The sequence below is a fragment of the Ylistrum balloti genome, unplaced genomic scaffold (genome assembly GCF_031769215.1).
Source record: "Ylistrum balloti isolate Yb309-2 unplaced genomic scaffold, AGI_CSIRO_Ybal_v1 Utg369862, whole genome shotgun sequence".
NCBI classification, from domain to species: domain Eukaryota; kingdom Metazoa; phylum Mollusca; class Bivalvia; order Pectinida; family Pectinidae; genus Ylistrum; species Ylistrum balloti.
The window spans coordinates 660,803-677,248 of record NW_026782009.1 but is presented as its reverse complement, the minus strand read 5'-3'; positions in this window follow the sequence as shown (position 1 = coordinate 677,248).

The following is a 16,446-nucleotide window of genomic DNA, read 5'->3' as shown; positions in this document are numbered from 1 at the left end:
TGTCAGACAGGTGTATGTCTGAGTTTTGTATGGGTGTAATGTCAGACAGGTGTATGTCTGAGTATTATTTCGGTTGTAATGTCAGACAGGTGTATGTCTGAGTTTTGTTATGGGTGTAATGTCAGACAGGTGTATGTCTGGGTATTATGTCGGTTGTAATGTCAGACAGGTGTATGTCTGAGTATTATTTCAGTTGTAATGTCAGACAGGTGTATGTTTGAGTATTATTTCGGTTGTAATGTCAGACAGGTGTATGTCTGAGTATTGTTATGGTTGTAATGTCAGACAGGTGTATGTCAGACAGGTGTATGTCTGGGTATTATTTCGGCTGTAATGTCAGACAGGTGTATGTTTGAGTATTATTTCGGCTGTAATGTCAGACAGGTGTATGTCTGAGTATTATTTCAGTTGTAATGTCAGACAGGTGTATGTCTGAGTATTATTATGGTTGTAATGTCAGACAGGTGTATGTCTGGGTATTATGTCGGTTGTAATGTCAGATAGGTGTATGTCAGAGTATTATTTCGGTTGTAATGTCAGACAGGTGTATGTCTGAGTATTATTATGGTTGTAATGTCAGACAGGTGTATGTCTGAGTTTTGTTATGGCTGTAATGTCAGACAGGTGTATGTCTGAGTATTATTTCGGTTGTAATGTCAGACAGGTGTATGTCTGGGTATTATTTAGGTTGTAATGTCAGATAGGTGTATGTCAGAGTATTATTTCGGCTGTAATGTCAGACAGGTGGATGTCAGAGTATTATTTCGGCTGTAATGTCAGACAGGTGTATGTCTGGGTATTATTTCGGTTGTAATGTCAGACAGGTGTATGTCAGAGTATTATTTCGGCTGTAACGTCAGACAGGTGTATGTTTGAGTATTATTTCGGCTGTAATGTCAGACAGGTGGATGTCAGAGTATTATTTCGGCTGTAATGTCAGACAGGTGTATGTTTGAGTATTATTTCGGTTGTGATGTCAGACAGGTGTATGTCAGAGTATTATTTCGGCTGTAATGTCAGACAGGTGTATGTTTGAGTATCATTTCGGCTGTAATGTCAGACAGGTTGATGTCAGAGTTTTATTTCGGTTGTAATGTCAGACAAGTGGATGTCGGAGTATTATTTCGGCTGTAATGTCAGACAGGTGTATGTTTGAGTATTATTTCGGTTGTAATGTCAGACAGGGGTATGTCTGAGTATTATTTCGGTTGTAATGTCAGACAGGTGTATGTCTGGGTATTATTTCGGTTGTAATGTCAGACAGGTGTATGTCAGAGTATTATTTCGGTTTTAATGTCAGACAGGTGTATTTCTGAGTATTATTTCGGTTGTAATGTCAGACAGGTGTATGTCTGGGTATTATTTAGGTTGTAATGTCAGATAGGTGTATGTCAGAGTATTATTTCGGCTGTAATGTCAGACAGGTGGATGTCAGAGTATTATTTCGGCTGTAATGTCAGACAGGTGTATGTTTGAGTATTATTTCGGTTGTAATGTCAGACAGGTGTATGTCTGGGTATTATTTCGGTTGTAATGTCAGACAGGTGTATGTCAGAGTATTATTTCGGCTGTAACGTCAGACAGGTGTATGTTTGAGTATTATGTCGGCTGTAATGTCAGACAGGTGGATGTCAGAGTATTATTTCAGCTGTAATGTCAGACAGGTGTATGTTTGAGTATTATTTCGGTTGTAATGTCAGACAGGTGTATGTCAGAGTATTATTTCGGCTGTAATGTCAGACAGGTGTATGTTTGAGTATTATTTCGGCTGTAATGTCAGACAGGTTGATGTCAGAGTTTTATTTCGGTTGTAATGTCAGACAGGTGTATGTCAGAGTATTATTTCGGCTGTAATGTCAGACAGGTGTATGTCTGAGTATTATTTCGGTTGTAATGTCAGACAGGTGTATGTCTGGGTATTATTTCGGTTGTAATGTCAGACAGGTGTATGTCTGAGTTTTGTTATGGGTGTGATGTCAGACAGGTGTATATCAGTGTATTATTTTGGTTGTAATGTCAGACAGGTGTATGTCTGAGTTTTGCTATGGATGTAATGTCAGACAGGTGTATGTCTGAGTATTATTTCGGTTGTAATGTCAGACAGGTGGATGTCTGGGTATTATTTCGGTTGTATTGTCAGACAGGTGTATGTTTGAGTATTATTTCGGTTGTAATGTCAGACAGGTGTATGTCTGGGTATTATTTCGGTTGTATTGTCAGACAGGTGTATGTCTGAGTTTTGTTATGGGTGTGATGTCAGACAGGTGTAAGTCAGAGTATTATTTTGGTTGTAATGTCAGACAGGTGTATGTCTGAGCTTTGCTATTGGTGTAATGTCAGACAGGTGTATATCTGAGTATTATTTCGGTTGTAATGTCAGACAGGTGTATGTCTGAGTATTATTTCGGCTGTAATGTCAGACAGGTGTATGTCTGAGTATTATTTCGGCTGTAATGTCAGACAGGTGTATGTCTGAGTATTATTTCGGCTGTAATGTCAGACAGGTGTATGTCTGAGTATTATTTCGGCTGTAATGTCAGACAGGTGTATGTCTGAGTATTATTTCGGCTGTAATGTCAGACAGGTGTATGTCTGAGTTTTGTTATGGGTGTGATGTCAGACAGGTGTATGTCAGAGTATTATTGCAGCTGTGATGTCAGACAGGTGTATGTCTGAGTATTATTTCAGTTGTAATGTCAGACAGGTGTATGTCAGAGTATTATTATGGCTGTAATGTCAGACAGGTGTATGTCTGAGTATTATTATGGTTGTAATGTCAGACAGGTGTATGTCTGAGTATTATATCGGTTGTAATGTCAGACAGGTGTATGTCTGAGTATTATTTCGGCTGTAATGTCAGACAGGTGTATGTCTGAGTATTATTTCGGCTGTAATGTCAGACAGGTGGATGTCTGGGTATTATTTCGGTTGTAATGTCAGACAGGTGTATGTCTGAGTTTTGTTATGGGTGTAATGTCAGACAGTCGTATTTCTGAGTATTATTTCGGCTGTAATATCAGACAGGTGTATGTCAGAGTATTATTTCCGTTGTAATGTCAGACAGGTGAATGTCTGAGTTTTGTTATGGGTGTTATGTCAGACAGGTGGATGTCAGAGTATTATTTCGGTTGTAATGTCAGACAGGTGTATGTCTGAGTTTTGGTATGGGTGTAATGTCAGACAGGTGGATGTCTGGGTATTATTTCGGTTGTAATATCAGACAGGTGGATGTCTGAGTATTATTTCGGCTGTAATGTCAGACAGGTGTATGTCTGAGTATTATTTCGGCTGTAATGACAGACAGGTGTACGTCAGAGTATTATTTCGGCTGTAATGTCAGACAGGTGGATGTCTGAGTTTTAATTCGGGTGTAATGTCAGACAGGTGGATGTCAGAGTTTTATTTCGGGTGTAATGTCAGACAGGTGTATGTCTGAGTTTTATTTCGGGTGTAATGCCAGACAGGTGGATGTCTGGGTTTCATTTCGGCTGTAATGTCCTAAAGGTGGAGATATTGTTATTTCAGCTATCATTGTACTTCTGTATATCTCGGTATCACCATTGATATGATATCCGATAGTTAGATGTCTCAGTATTATTCAGATAGGTTTGTTCAGACTGTAATATCACTCAGCCACAATATCTCGGTCGGGATGATGTACCTTGAAGATTTTAAAAATATGTTTTAATTTGGACAAAGAGATCAAATTTATGTACCGTACCAGTTAGTGTTCGCCAAACCAAGCAAGTGTTCACGGAAGGAGAGTCAGTTATCGCTGTGACATTTTTGAGATTCACATATCCCTATGGATGTACGGTTCAGAGTTACAGGAGGTGAAGATAATGCATTGGCTGAGTGAGAACACCTGTCGTGTTGGAGAGAGAAGTTCATATTTACGACGCTTTGGTTTATTGGACACCTGGGATTCAGCAGAATGTCCAGGAGAGACAGGATATGTATCCTAAAGTAACGGCTTTCTTATATGATATACTGGCCTTAAGGGAACGTGCGCTTAATGATTGGGTAAACATCTGTTATGGTGTGAGTCTAGAACATTGCTGCCCCTCCTACCGAACATTCAACCAGCACCCTAGATAAAGGTTTGTGGTATTTCTTTTCTAGCACACATATACCTACTACTGTACGATACTGGATGATACCGTAATCGTGTTCATGGTTCTAGCACGGGACTGTGAATCCAATGTACTTTACTCGGCATGTCCCTGGTGGTAGGTTTATATTGTAAACTGAGATCTATGATATACGTTCCTATGTCAACAGTACTCGCGTGTTACATCAGTATTATGTACACAGAGTGTGTAATCTTTCCTTTAAACATTGTGGTAGTTTATCTTATAAAACATCACAAGATATTTTTTATTTGGTATATACAACATTTGCTTTTCGATCGCTTCCTGCACTCTCGTTTGGAGAGAAGTACGCTAATAACGAACAAAGTTCGTTCTCATGAACATACACAATGTTTTATGAAATATTTTGCAACCAATATCAAAATATATTGTAAACCAGCAATTTTGTGATACCGAATTCATTACCAAAATATATTTCAATTTGAGCTTTATACAAGTAGGTCTGTTGATACAAACACAAAGGGATGAATACTCAGGTAGCCTGATACATCGAACACAAAACCAGGGGCTCCACATCACATTAGTTCCTGTCGCCATGTATGATGCGTATTTGTACTTTTCTCTTCGTTTCCATCCCTTCGAGTCAAGTATGGACAAAAAAGGACAAAGACGAACTTGCCTATTCAAAACTTCTCAAGATATAGCGATAATCAACAACATCTGTCGTAATCCAATATGACCGCTTGTCGTCCATTTTGTTTTTTTTTTTTTGATCAGTTGAACAAATACTACTAAGGACATAAGAAAAAATCATACAGAGGAAACACCCATCCAGTATTACTCAAGAAATAGCCAGAACAAGCTTACAAACTCCGCCCGTCTTCCTTTTTCCCGCCAGTACCTCGCAAAATCCAGCATGCACATCTAGTGACCAAGGGAATTCTATATAAGAATTCGATAAAGATCCATAAAAAAGGCTACTACCGAAATAACGATAACGAGAATAGTTTAAGGACGGACGGAAGGACGGACGGACATGGACGAATGGTGATATAAAAAGTACACGTACAATTAATGGATAGGAATTGCCCTATATTTAAGGTAATGCTATATATATCAATTGTTAACACATGTCCTGATTTCTGAATTTAATACGCCTAAGCATCCTGCAGATGTAACATAATTTAACAGGAAGTAGGAATAACACCGTCGATATAGGATACATAGAGAACACCAATATATAAATAAAACCGTTATTCTGTCTGAAAATGAGAAAACTGAAAATGAGCGTGGTCTGCATAATCGAAAATACTAGATGTGAAGTTAGATCAATAAGTAAATAATACCACCTTCTCGAAATGAGAGTAAGATTCATGAAAAAAAGGAATGAAATGAGCATTGAAAAGATCAAACTTCATATCACACAAGGAAGTGAAATATTTCTTACTAAAATCATAAAGTTTGTCGTTAACCTTCAAGTAGTACTTATCAATTTACATCTCTCGATACCATGTCTATATTTTTCTGCCGTGGACCGTCGAACAGTAGGGAGCAAGCCTGTTGATATCCAGTTAACTGCGTCATGTTATCACACGCTGGGGAAGCAGGAATATTGCGGCCTGGTAATAAAAATTCAAAATTGAAAATCGAACTTAAGTTTATCATACAGCGGAGTTGAAAGCTGTCCCTGTTGGTGAGTTGTAATATGTCGTTTCCTTGATTTAAAGTTCCTGAGGGTTTAAGTCATAGAAATGGTGAGTGCATGCTTGATTATTAAATGCAAGGAAAGGGAAATGAAGGATATGGCAGTGATCGGAATCACCTGTTCTGGTTCGAAGATAAATAAACGGAAATAAAATAATCAGACCGAGAGCGGAGCAGTGTCTTCTAATTTGTGTATAGCCACTACACTCTGTGAAGAAATTGTTGAACAGAAATTTCACATATCCTCAGTATATTTCATATTTATTTTTGAAGGGTTTTCGCGATATACGTCCAAATTTATATAAAAAATCATAACGAAAAAAATTAAGACTTTCTTTAGTTTCCGATTAAGTTTGGTAATGCTTAGTATGAAAAAGTGACATTTATAAAGAGTAGATGCTTATAATCACTGATTGAAAGATTTTTTAAGTTTAAAGTTTACGTATAATTGATTCCACTTGTAGGGTATCACAACAACAATAACATACTTTATTACACTATTGGTGGAGTAAAACGCCCGACTTAACCAGCTTAGCCAGCAATAAAATCGTTTTTGTGAAGTCAAGGAATCCAATATAATCAAGGAAGGTCTGTATTATGGATACAGCCGTAAAGAAAGTAAGCAGTTGATACCTAATGATATCATTTGAGTAATTTTCGAGTTCGGAATTCGATGTTACATTGACATTTATTGTGATACATTACGGAGGACATGCCAGTATTTCTACATGGATACCCAGCCCTTTAGTTACAATAGAAATGGAAAACTCCTCAGAAGACTATGATACTCCATTATATTAGATAAAGGATACACAAACTTATTATATGGGATGTCATTAATTATAATATAAGTAATTTACACATATAAAACTACAAAAATGGCTTTTTAGAAAGATTTCGGACTAAAAATATCTGCATAATTACACTTTGAATTGTTCATTTCACCGCTAGGTATATAATGTCTTTCATCAAAGAAATTGATGAAAAAAACTAGCCGAATACAATTTTGACTACAGTGTTAATGTTAGAACTTGGTTTCTTCAGAAATATTTGGAATATATTCATCGAAGTCACCATCAACTGAAGATTCCGCATCAAAACAACAGATGATCGTCTGTGTTTCGATATTTTTTGATTTCTGTAGATTTTGTCGTTGTAAAGTCGGTCTACTACGGTATTTTAACCAAAGTTGTCTTGATTGATCTAACTCCTGTTGTGTAGTCTGTGTACCAATATGTCCGAACCGTTCACCGTGATAAGTTCTAACAGGAGATGACCAGAACCCATAGTCCTCTGGGTTTAAACTCCTCGTATCCGTATCGTTTGCCGAATCCTGCGGCTGGTCTTCTGGATTGTTCATTTGAATTTCTATGTGGTTACCCGTGATTCTGATTCCTCTACTGTCGTTATCATCCTCGCGTTCAACTCTCACAATATCCGAGACTTCGTCATCATCTAACAAACTATCTTTCCTCTGATTGTCCATCTCGAACGCGTAGTTCTCTTCCGCGTGACGCCTGGTACGTCGTGTTCGTTTCCTACGTCGGTGTTGTTCACACGTCGCCTTAATGGTGCCGATGTCTAGGACAACCACTAACGCGATGAGACTGCCTAGTATGATGGTGGCCACGACACCGGCTCCTGTAGCAGACGGTCTATTGTCCACAGCACTGGTTCGCTTCTCCTTTAGGCGTTTCTTTCTGATCTGATCACCAATCGCCACCAGCTCATCTTTTATCTCGTCAAACGACTTTTTAGTAGTCGTTGACAGCTCTTCGGTGGTAGTTGGTTGTTTGGTTGTGGTTGTTGTAGGTGACTCTGAAAAAAATAGGCAAGTGTAAGATTCATAGGATATGCCATCAACTTAATGAAGTATAACGTCCACAATTGATCTGTTCTCTATACTACAGAGCGATGTTGTGGTGATATTTAAGCAGACCTTCAAAATTTAGAGTCCTAGAAGGACGAAACAGCTTAGCTCTACTGTATCTAACTCTAAATTTGTATCAAGATGCTATTGACTTGTGTGTCATTTGTACAATCTTCAGACCACATTGACAATTTTGACAATTCTTCACACATTTAAAAGTGTGATAAATAAGCTTTAAAGGATACAATTTGAATTGTTGTTTCCGTCTTGTAATCTTCACTGTCTTGTATTTCAAAATTTCTATTGTCATATTATTATATACCATTATTTTGATAAGATCGATATAAAGTTTTATCGGGCTCAAAACATCGGAATACCTAGTCCACCAGCTTTTTCTACCAGCAAATATGGCACATGTGACCCTATGTAGAAAGTGTGAACACACCATCTATAATAATAGATGTTGCTGGTGAGGATATTTGGTTGTTTTGCTTTGGTTGGTCGGTTTTCTAGGTGGCGAAAATTGTAGGTTGTGATGGTGACGTTTGTTAGTTGTGTAGTGATGATGTGTGTTAGTTGTTGTTGTGGTTTTGACGTTTGTTGTGGTGATAATCTTTGCTGGTTGTGGTAGTGATGTGCGTTGTTGCTTGTTGTGGTGATGAGAGTTTTAGTAGTGGTGAGGTCCGTTTGTAACTAAGGTGATGAGAGTTGTTTGTTGTGGTAGGTGTGAGATTCCCTTGTTGTTATGGCACTGGCGTTAGTTGGTTGTTTTGGTGCTCAGATTTTCTGGTTGTTTTGTTGCTGAGATTTACTGGTTGTTTTGTTGCTGAGATTTACTGGTTGTTTTGTTGCTGAGATTTACTGGTTGTTTTGTTGCTGAGATTTACTGGTTGTGTTGTTGCTGAGATTTACTGGTTGTTTTTGCTGAGGTTTAATGGTTGTTTTGTTGCTGAGATTTGCTGGCTGTTTTGTTGCTGAGATTTACTGGTTGTTTTTGCTGAGATTTACTGGTTGTTTTTGCTGAGATTTGCTGGTTGTTTTGTTGCCGAGATTTACTGGTTGTTTTGTTGCTGAGATTTACTGGTTGTTTTTGCTGAGATTTACTGGTTGTTTTGTTGCTGAGATTTACTGGTTGTTTTGTTGCTGAGATTTACTGGTTGTTTTGTTGCTGAGATTTACTGGTTGTGTTGTTGCTGAGATTTACTGGTTGTGTTGTTTCTGAGATTTACTGGTTGTTTTTGCTGAGATTTACTGGTTGTTTTGTTGCTGAGATTTACTGGTTGTTTTGTTGCTGAGATTTACTGGTTGTGTTGTTGCTGAGATTTACTGGTTGTTTTGTTGCTGAGATTTACTGGTTGTTTTGTTGCTGAGATTTACTGGTTGTTTTGTTGCTGAGATTTACTGGTTGTGTTGTTGCTGAGATTTACTGGTTGTTTTGTTACTGAGATTTACTGGTTGTTTTGATGCTGAGATTTACTGGTTGTTTTGTTGCTGAGATTTACTGGTTGTGTTGTTGCTGAGATTTACTGGTTGTGTTGTTGCTGAGATTTACTGGTTGTTTTTAATTGTTTGCTGAGATTTGCTGGTTGTTTTGTTGCTGAGATTTACTGGTTGTTGTTTCTGAGATTTACTTGTTGTTTTGTTTGCTAGTTTTACTGGTTGTGGTTTTGCTGAGATTTACTGGTTGTTTTTGCTGAGATTTACTGGTTGTTTTGTTGCTGAGATTTACTGGTTGTTTTGGTACTGAGATTTACTGGTTGTTTCTGCTGAGATTTACTGGTTGTTTTGTCGCTGAGATTTACTGGTTGTTTTGTTGCTGAGATTTACTGGTTGTTTTATTGTTGAGATTTACTGGTTGTTTTGTTGCTGAGATTTACTGGTTGTGTTGTTGCTGAGATTTACTGGTTGTTGTTGCTGAGATTTACTAGTTGTTGTTGCTGAGATTTACTGGTTGTTTTATTGCTGAGATTTACTGGTTGTTTTATTGCTGAGATTTACTGGTTGTTTTGTTGCTGAGATTTACTGGTTGTTTTGTTGCTGAGATTTACTGGTTGTTTTATTGCTGAGATTTACTGGTTGTTTTGTTTTACTGTTTTGTTGCTGAGATTTACTGGTTGTTTTGTTGTGGTTGTTTTTGCTGTTGTTTTTGTTGCTGAGATTTACTGGTTGTTTTGTTGCTGAGATTTACTGGTTGTTTTGTTGCTGAGATTTACTGGTTGTTTTGTTGCTGAGATTTACTGGTTGTTTTGTTGCTGAGATTTACTGGTTGTTTTGTTGCTGAGATTTACTGGTTGTTTTGTTGCTGAGATTTACTGGTTGTTTTGTTGCTGAGATTTACTGGTTGTTGTTGCTGAGATTTACTGGTTGTTTTGTTGCTGAGATTTACTGGTTGTTTTGTTGCTGAGATTTACTGGTTGTGTTGTTTCTGAGATTTACTGGTTGTTTTTGCTGAGATTTGCTGGTTGTTTTGTTGCTGAGATTTACTGGTTGTTTTGTTGCTGAGATTTACTGGTTGTTTTGTTGCTGAGATTTGCTGGCTGTTTTGTTGCTGAGATTTACTGGTTGTTTTGTTGCTGAGATTTACTGGTTGTTTTGTTGCTGAGATTTACTGGTTGTGTTGTTGCTGAGATTTACTGGTTGTTTTGTTGCTGAGATTTACTGGTTGTTTTGTTGCTGAGATTTACTGGTTGTTTTGTTGCTGAGATTTACTGGTTGTTTTGTTGCTGAGATTTACTGGTTGTTTTGTTGCTGAGATTTACTGGTTGTTTTGTTGCTGAGATTTACTGCTTGTTTTGTTGCTGAGATTTACTGGTTGTGTTGTTGCTGAGATTTACTGGTTGTTTTGTTGCTGAGATTTACTGCTTGTTTTGTTACTGAGATTTACTGGTTGTTTTGTTGCTGAGATTTACTGGTTGTTTTTGCTGAGATTTACTGGTTGTTGTTGCTGAGATTTACTGGTTGTTTTGTTGCTGAGATTTACTGGTTGTGTTGTTGCTGAGATTTACTGGTTGTTTTGTTGCTGAGATTTACTGGTTGTTTTGTTGCTGAGATTTACTGGTTGTTTTGTTGCTGAGATTTACTGGTTGTTTTGTTGCTGAGATTTACTGGTTGTTTTGTTGCTGAGATTTACTGGTTGTTTTTGTTGAGATTTACTGGTTGTGTTGTTGCTGAGATTTACTGGTTGTTTTGTTACTGAGATTTACTGGTTGTTTTGTTGCTGAGATTTACTGGTTGTTTTTTCTGAGATTTACTGGTTGTGTTGTTGCTGAGATTTACTGGTGAGATTTACTGCTGAGATTTACTGGTTGTTTTGTTGCTGATATTTACTGGTTGTGTTGTTGCTGAGATTTACTGGTTGTTTTTGCTGAGGTTTAATGGTTGTTTTGTTGCTGAGATTTACTGGTTGTTTTGTTGCTGAGATTTACTGGTTGTGTTGTTGCTGAGATTTACTGGTTGTTTTGTTGCTGAGATTTACTGGTTGTTTTGTTGCTTAGATTTACTGGTTGTTTTGTTGCTTAGATTTACTGGTTGGTTTGTTGCTTAGATTTACTGGTTGTTTTGTTGCTGAGATTTACTGGTTGTGTTGTTGCTGAGGTTTACTGGTTGTTTTTTGCTGAGATTTACTGGTTGTTTTTGCTGAGATTTACTGCTGAGATTGGTTGTTTTGTTGCTGGTTGTTTTGTTGCTGAGATTTGCTGGTTGTGTTGTTGCTGAGATTTACTGGTTGTTTTGTTACTGAGATTTACTGGTTGTTTTGATGCTGAGATTTACTGGTTGTTTTGTTACTGAGGTTTACTGGTTGTGTTGTTGCTGAGGTTTACTGGTTGTTTTGTTGCTGAGATTTACTGGTTGTTTTGTTGCTGAGATTTACTGGTTGTTTTGTTGCTGAGATTTACTGGTTGTTTTGTTGCTGAGATTTACTGGTTGTTTTGTTGCTGAGATTTACTGGTTGTGTTGATGCTGAGATTTACCGGTTGTTTTGTTGCTGAGATTTACTGGTTGTTTTTGCTGAGATTTACTGGTTGTTGTTGCTGATATTTACTGGTTGTGTTGTTGCTGAGATTTACTGGTTGTTTTGTTGCTGATATTTACTGGTTGTGTTGTTGCTGAGATTTACTGGTTGTTTTGTTGCTGAGATTTACTGGTTGTTTTTGCTGAGATTTACTGGTTGTTTGTTGCTGAGATTTACTGGTTGTTTTTTCTGAGATTTACTGGTTGTTTTTTGCTGAGATTTACTGGTTGTGTTGTTGCTGAGATTTGCTGGCTGTTTTGTTGCTGAGATTTACTGGTTGTTTTTTCTGAGATTTACTGGTTGTTTTTGCTGAGATTTACTGGTTGTTTTGTTGCTGAGATTTACTGGTTGTTTTGTTGCTGAGATTTACTGGTTGTTTTTGCTGAGATTTACTGGTTGTTTTTGCTGAGATTTACTGGTTGTTTTGTTGCTGAGGTTTACTGGTTGTGTTGTTGCTGAGATTTACTGGTTGTGTTGTTGCTGAGATTTACTGGTTGTTTTGTTGCTGATATTTACTGGTTGTGTTGTTGCTGAGATTTACTGGTTGTTTTGTTGCTGAGATTTACTGGTTGTTTTGTTGCTGAGATTTACTGGTTGTGTTGTTGCTGAGATTTACTGGTTGTGTTGTTGCTGAGATTTACTGGTTGTTTTTGCTGAGGTTTACTGGTTGTAGTAGTTTGTTGGTTGATGTTGTTAACTGGTTGTAGTAGTTTGTTGGTTGATGTTGTTTACTGGTTTTAGTAGTTTGTTGGTTGATGTTGTTTAGTGATATTCACCGTTTTTACCACATCTAGTCTTGGTAGTTAAAATATGTAACTATCTAATATCAAAAACAACTTGTATTTTGTCCTACTGTAAACCCACGTGTGAAATGCATTAAATAACACATGACCTTTGCTGGAAGTATTCTTATCACGAGCAGTATTTCTCGGGCGTATCCTGGTGTGTGCACGTCTGAAGTAGATATATTAATTTCGTGCAATACAACAGGATGTTACTCGTTCACATTGGAGTAAACGAACTGAACTCTGTAGAAAGCTTTAAGTGAATGCTTTGATGGTCTCCATCAACAACAAGTATGTACTTTCCTAGATTTGTGAACAAATTCTACGCAGTTATTTCATGAACAATCATACTATTTACTTCTGCATGCTTTGTACAATCTTTCAGATTGCAGGTGGTAGACACTGATGGTGGATATTTAAATCACCGATGCTTGCCATAATATACAAGCTATGTCTTATTCATTTAATTCATTCTAATATTAACACAGTTCAGAATATTCACAAATATCTGACGGGCTTTTGAAATTATCAGATATATGGAAACTACGAATTTTATTGAAACATGGGGATAGTGTACCTGCCTATCCATAGTTTGACATCCCTTTCGATCAATTTTTATTTTCGTCAGTCGCCTCATATGTTTTAAAAGCCCTTGGCACCACAGACAAGACCTAGAAGGACCGAACAGCTGTACAAGGAAGTCTAACTCATCATTTATCTCATCAACCCCACTATAGTAATTGCTGGTTTATGGAGGTGACGTAAATGTAGGGACAACAATCTAGAGAGAAACTGTTATAAACACAAGTAGAAACATCTTCTGATACAGACAAGTAGCACGTAAAACTGGACGTTTATTTTGTGTTTTGGACTAGAACCAATTCGCCTCTGATCAGCCTACTATTCTGTGAGGTTTATCGTAATGACCTTCGTCTAAACATTTATATACTATGTACCGCGCGAAGGTCATTAATTGAAGTCGTATTCAAGAATATCTATAGACTGACGTCAAAGTATTAGAGAAGATTACTAAACAACAAAAGAAAGAAAAGTACGGCATGGAGTAAGATACAGCATTGTCTGGATATAAATGAACTAGAGGAGAAGATACTTAAGTTATAGATACCAATATAAATTCTATGTTACAACAATTACAAAAAAGCTTATATTAATAACTCTTGTTGGCCTGGATAAGCTTGTATTAATAACTCTTGTTGGCCTGGATAAACATTTTCCGATCGGGGCAGTGAACCTTGGACGTCTAAGTAAAAAGAGTGTGGTTATTGAAAAATTCAGAAAGAATTGTTGAAGAAAATAAAAATGATAAAAACTCAAACAGCACCAGCACTACCCAAACCACTAACAACAAATATACGCACGATATACATCACTCTGGCTTTTCGCAAAAGAGCAGGTGCGACTAACTAACTAACTAACTAACTAACTAACTAACTAACTAACTAACTAACTAACTAACTAACTAACTAACTAACTAACTAACTAACTAACTATCTAACTAACTAACTAACTAACTAACTAACTAACTAACTATCTAACTAACTAACTAACTAACTAACTAACTATCTAACTAACTAACTAACTAACTAACTACAGTTGTGATGTAAAAGATGGGGATATCGTTAACTAATGCTATAATCTAGAACATGAAACACAAAGCTATAACTGTCCTGAATATAACATTACAATTAGCTCAAGTATTCGTATGCTTATTTGATATTATTATTGAAATATTCATAGTTACCTAAAACATCCTAACATAGTTTGTAGAATATAAAAATGACCAAAACAAATATCGATTTACTAAAAAAATACGTTGAGAGCGATGCGATATAAAGTATCAAGCTTGAAGGTTTAGTATGATAAAGTACAAAAAGCATTAACATGATGCGTTTATATTGACAGGACTGTATTTTAGTCAATGCCCTCTTTTAAACATAAATCAGTACCAAATAGCTGTAATTGTTAGGACAATATATAACCCGCATTATACCGCTACATCTAAGAGAAGTAACTTTCATGTAGGTATCAGTACTTATCCAACTAACAGGCCATTCATTACCAGTTCTGGCCAGCTTCCTCCCTCGTCTACCCGAGCGCGATTATATGATTACATGTAAAGTTACCGTTTGACTTCACTTTGTAAAATAATAAAAGACGGAACATGCCGCCAGCACCACATTCGAAAGTCAGTTCTGAGATTTAATGCTTTGTCAATATCAGACGTACTTTTGATACAACATCGTTAACCTGTAATTACACCAGTATCAAGTGATGCGTATTACGATATAAACATCATCTTTGCGGGATAATGATGTTCAAAGTGGACACTAAGTGTGTACTGTGTCGGTGCCACGTATTTCATTACGGGCAAGCTCTTCTATATGCAGTCATAAGTAGCATTATGATATTTTTGAAACAGCGTTTGATAACAAGTTTACGAATAAAAAGTTTTGTGAATGTAATTATAGTCCATATGATTATAAGTGTCGTTTTGGCAAATACCATAAAACTCTTTTGGATTGATGGAAGAACATTTTCAAAATATCTAATGTATTTTGTGCAATACTAATAAGGTATTCGTTTATTTTTGCAGGTAAATTTCATCTTACAAGATGGTGTAGACCTGATAAGAGAACCAGCCATAACATAGAACGACCGGCAAGAGTATTGCGATGAAACAATACCGAGAGACCAGATTTAATCAAAGTATCATAATTACATTGGTCGCCTAGTATTGTTGAAATGGGCAGATGTAAATATACAGCTATGATGTATAGTAAACACTGATAGTTATAAGTAGGAAGAAAAAAACCATGATCAGCTGTAGTTTCATAAACGTACATACCGTAGCTTTATAGCATCCATCAATGGCCACACCCCGTTAACCGAGACTAGGTGTGAGTATGTTGTCCCATTTGTAAGACTTCTACAGAAATTAAGTTAACTTTCATATGTAATTATTTTTATTTGTTATAAACGTACAATATAACTAGTTATTTGCTCGTGACGTCAGCAAATACGTTTCTTCAACATTGTAACATTGTTTTTAATCCAAATAAAAATATATTTCCGTAATACTTTACGGAAGAAAATTAAAAACCTACCCATTGTTTAGTAAGTAAACAAAAAAGTTTGAATTTCATTGTTTCTTTTCAACCATCATACGGACAATGAATCCCTTTATTTACCTGCGCCGGCTTGACGTAGTATCTGAGCTTTCTATATGATTGTGTTTCATCTTTCTCGACTAGGTAACAATATGATAGATAATCAACATGTTAAAACCGCAATGATGTTTACTTGTTAAATTCATCCTTAATCAGGAAAATTTCACACAAACTAAATATTGAAACTAATGATATTCATCTATTTCTAAATATTTGACTACACTAACTCCCAAGACAGATATGATGCGAAACTCAGTAAAATACATATTGATTCTAAAGATTTGCTCCGGAAAAAATGGACGATACATGAATGTATGGTACACATTGATGTCAGCCTTTGTGGAGAGTGTGGAGGGTGATCAAGGAGATGATGTAAGTCGCGAAATTCGTCATAAACTCGATAATTTGTTGATATGGCAGTAATTACAGACTGTTTACTTCTTGATCCCAGATTTGTTTGGAGACATCCCTAAAACTATTACAGCCTTTGATGAATTTATTATGACAAAATCAACGTTTTATTCTCGAAGTCACAAACCGATCGATAGGTAATTTTATAGAACTGGTGATAATTAAATCGTTATGTTATCGCACCATAAACACAAACCAGGGATTTTTACGATGCTTTTATTGACTAACCCGTGCTTAGGTCCGGGCCGACAAGACTGATTAGTATACTATGAAATAACTTGTTTCGCAGTTGTTGTAAAATAAATAAAGGTTATATTTACAACCTGCGCCTTTTGAGACCCTGTGTTGTGATTTGTCTGTTGACCACACGAAAATCATGTTATTG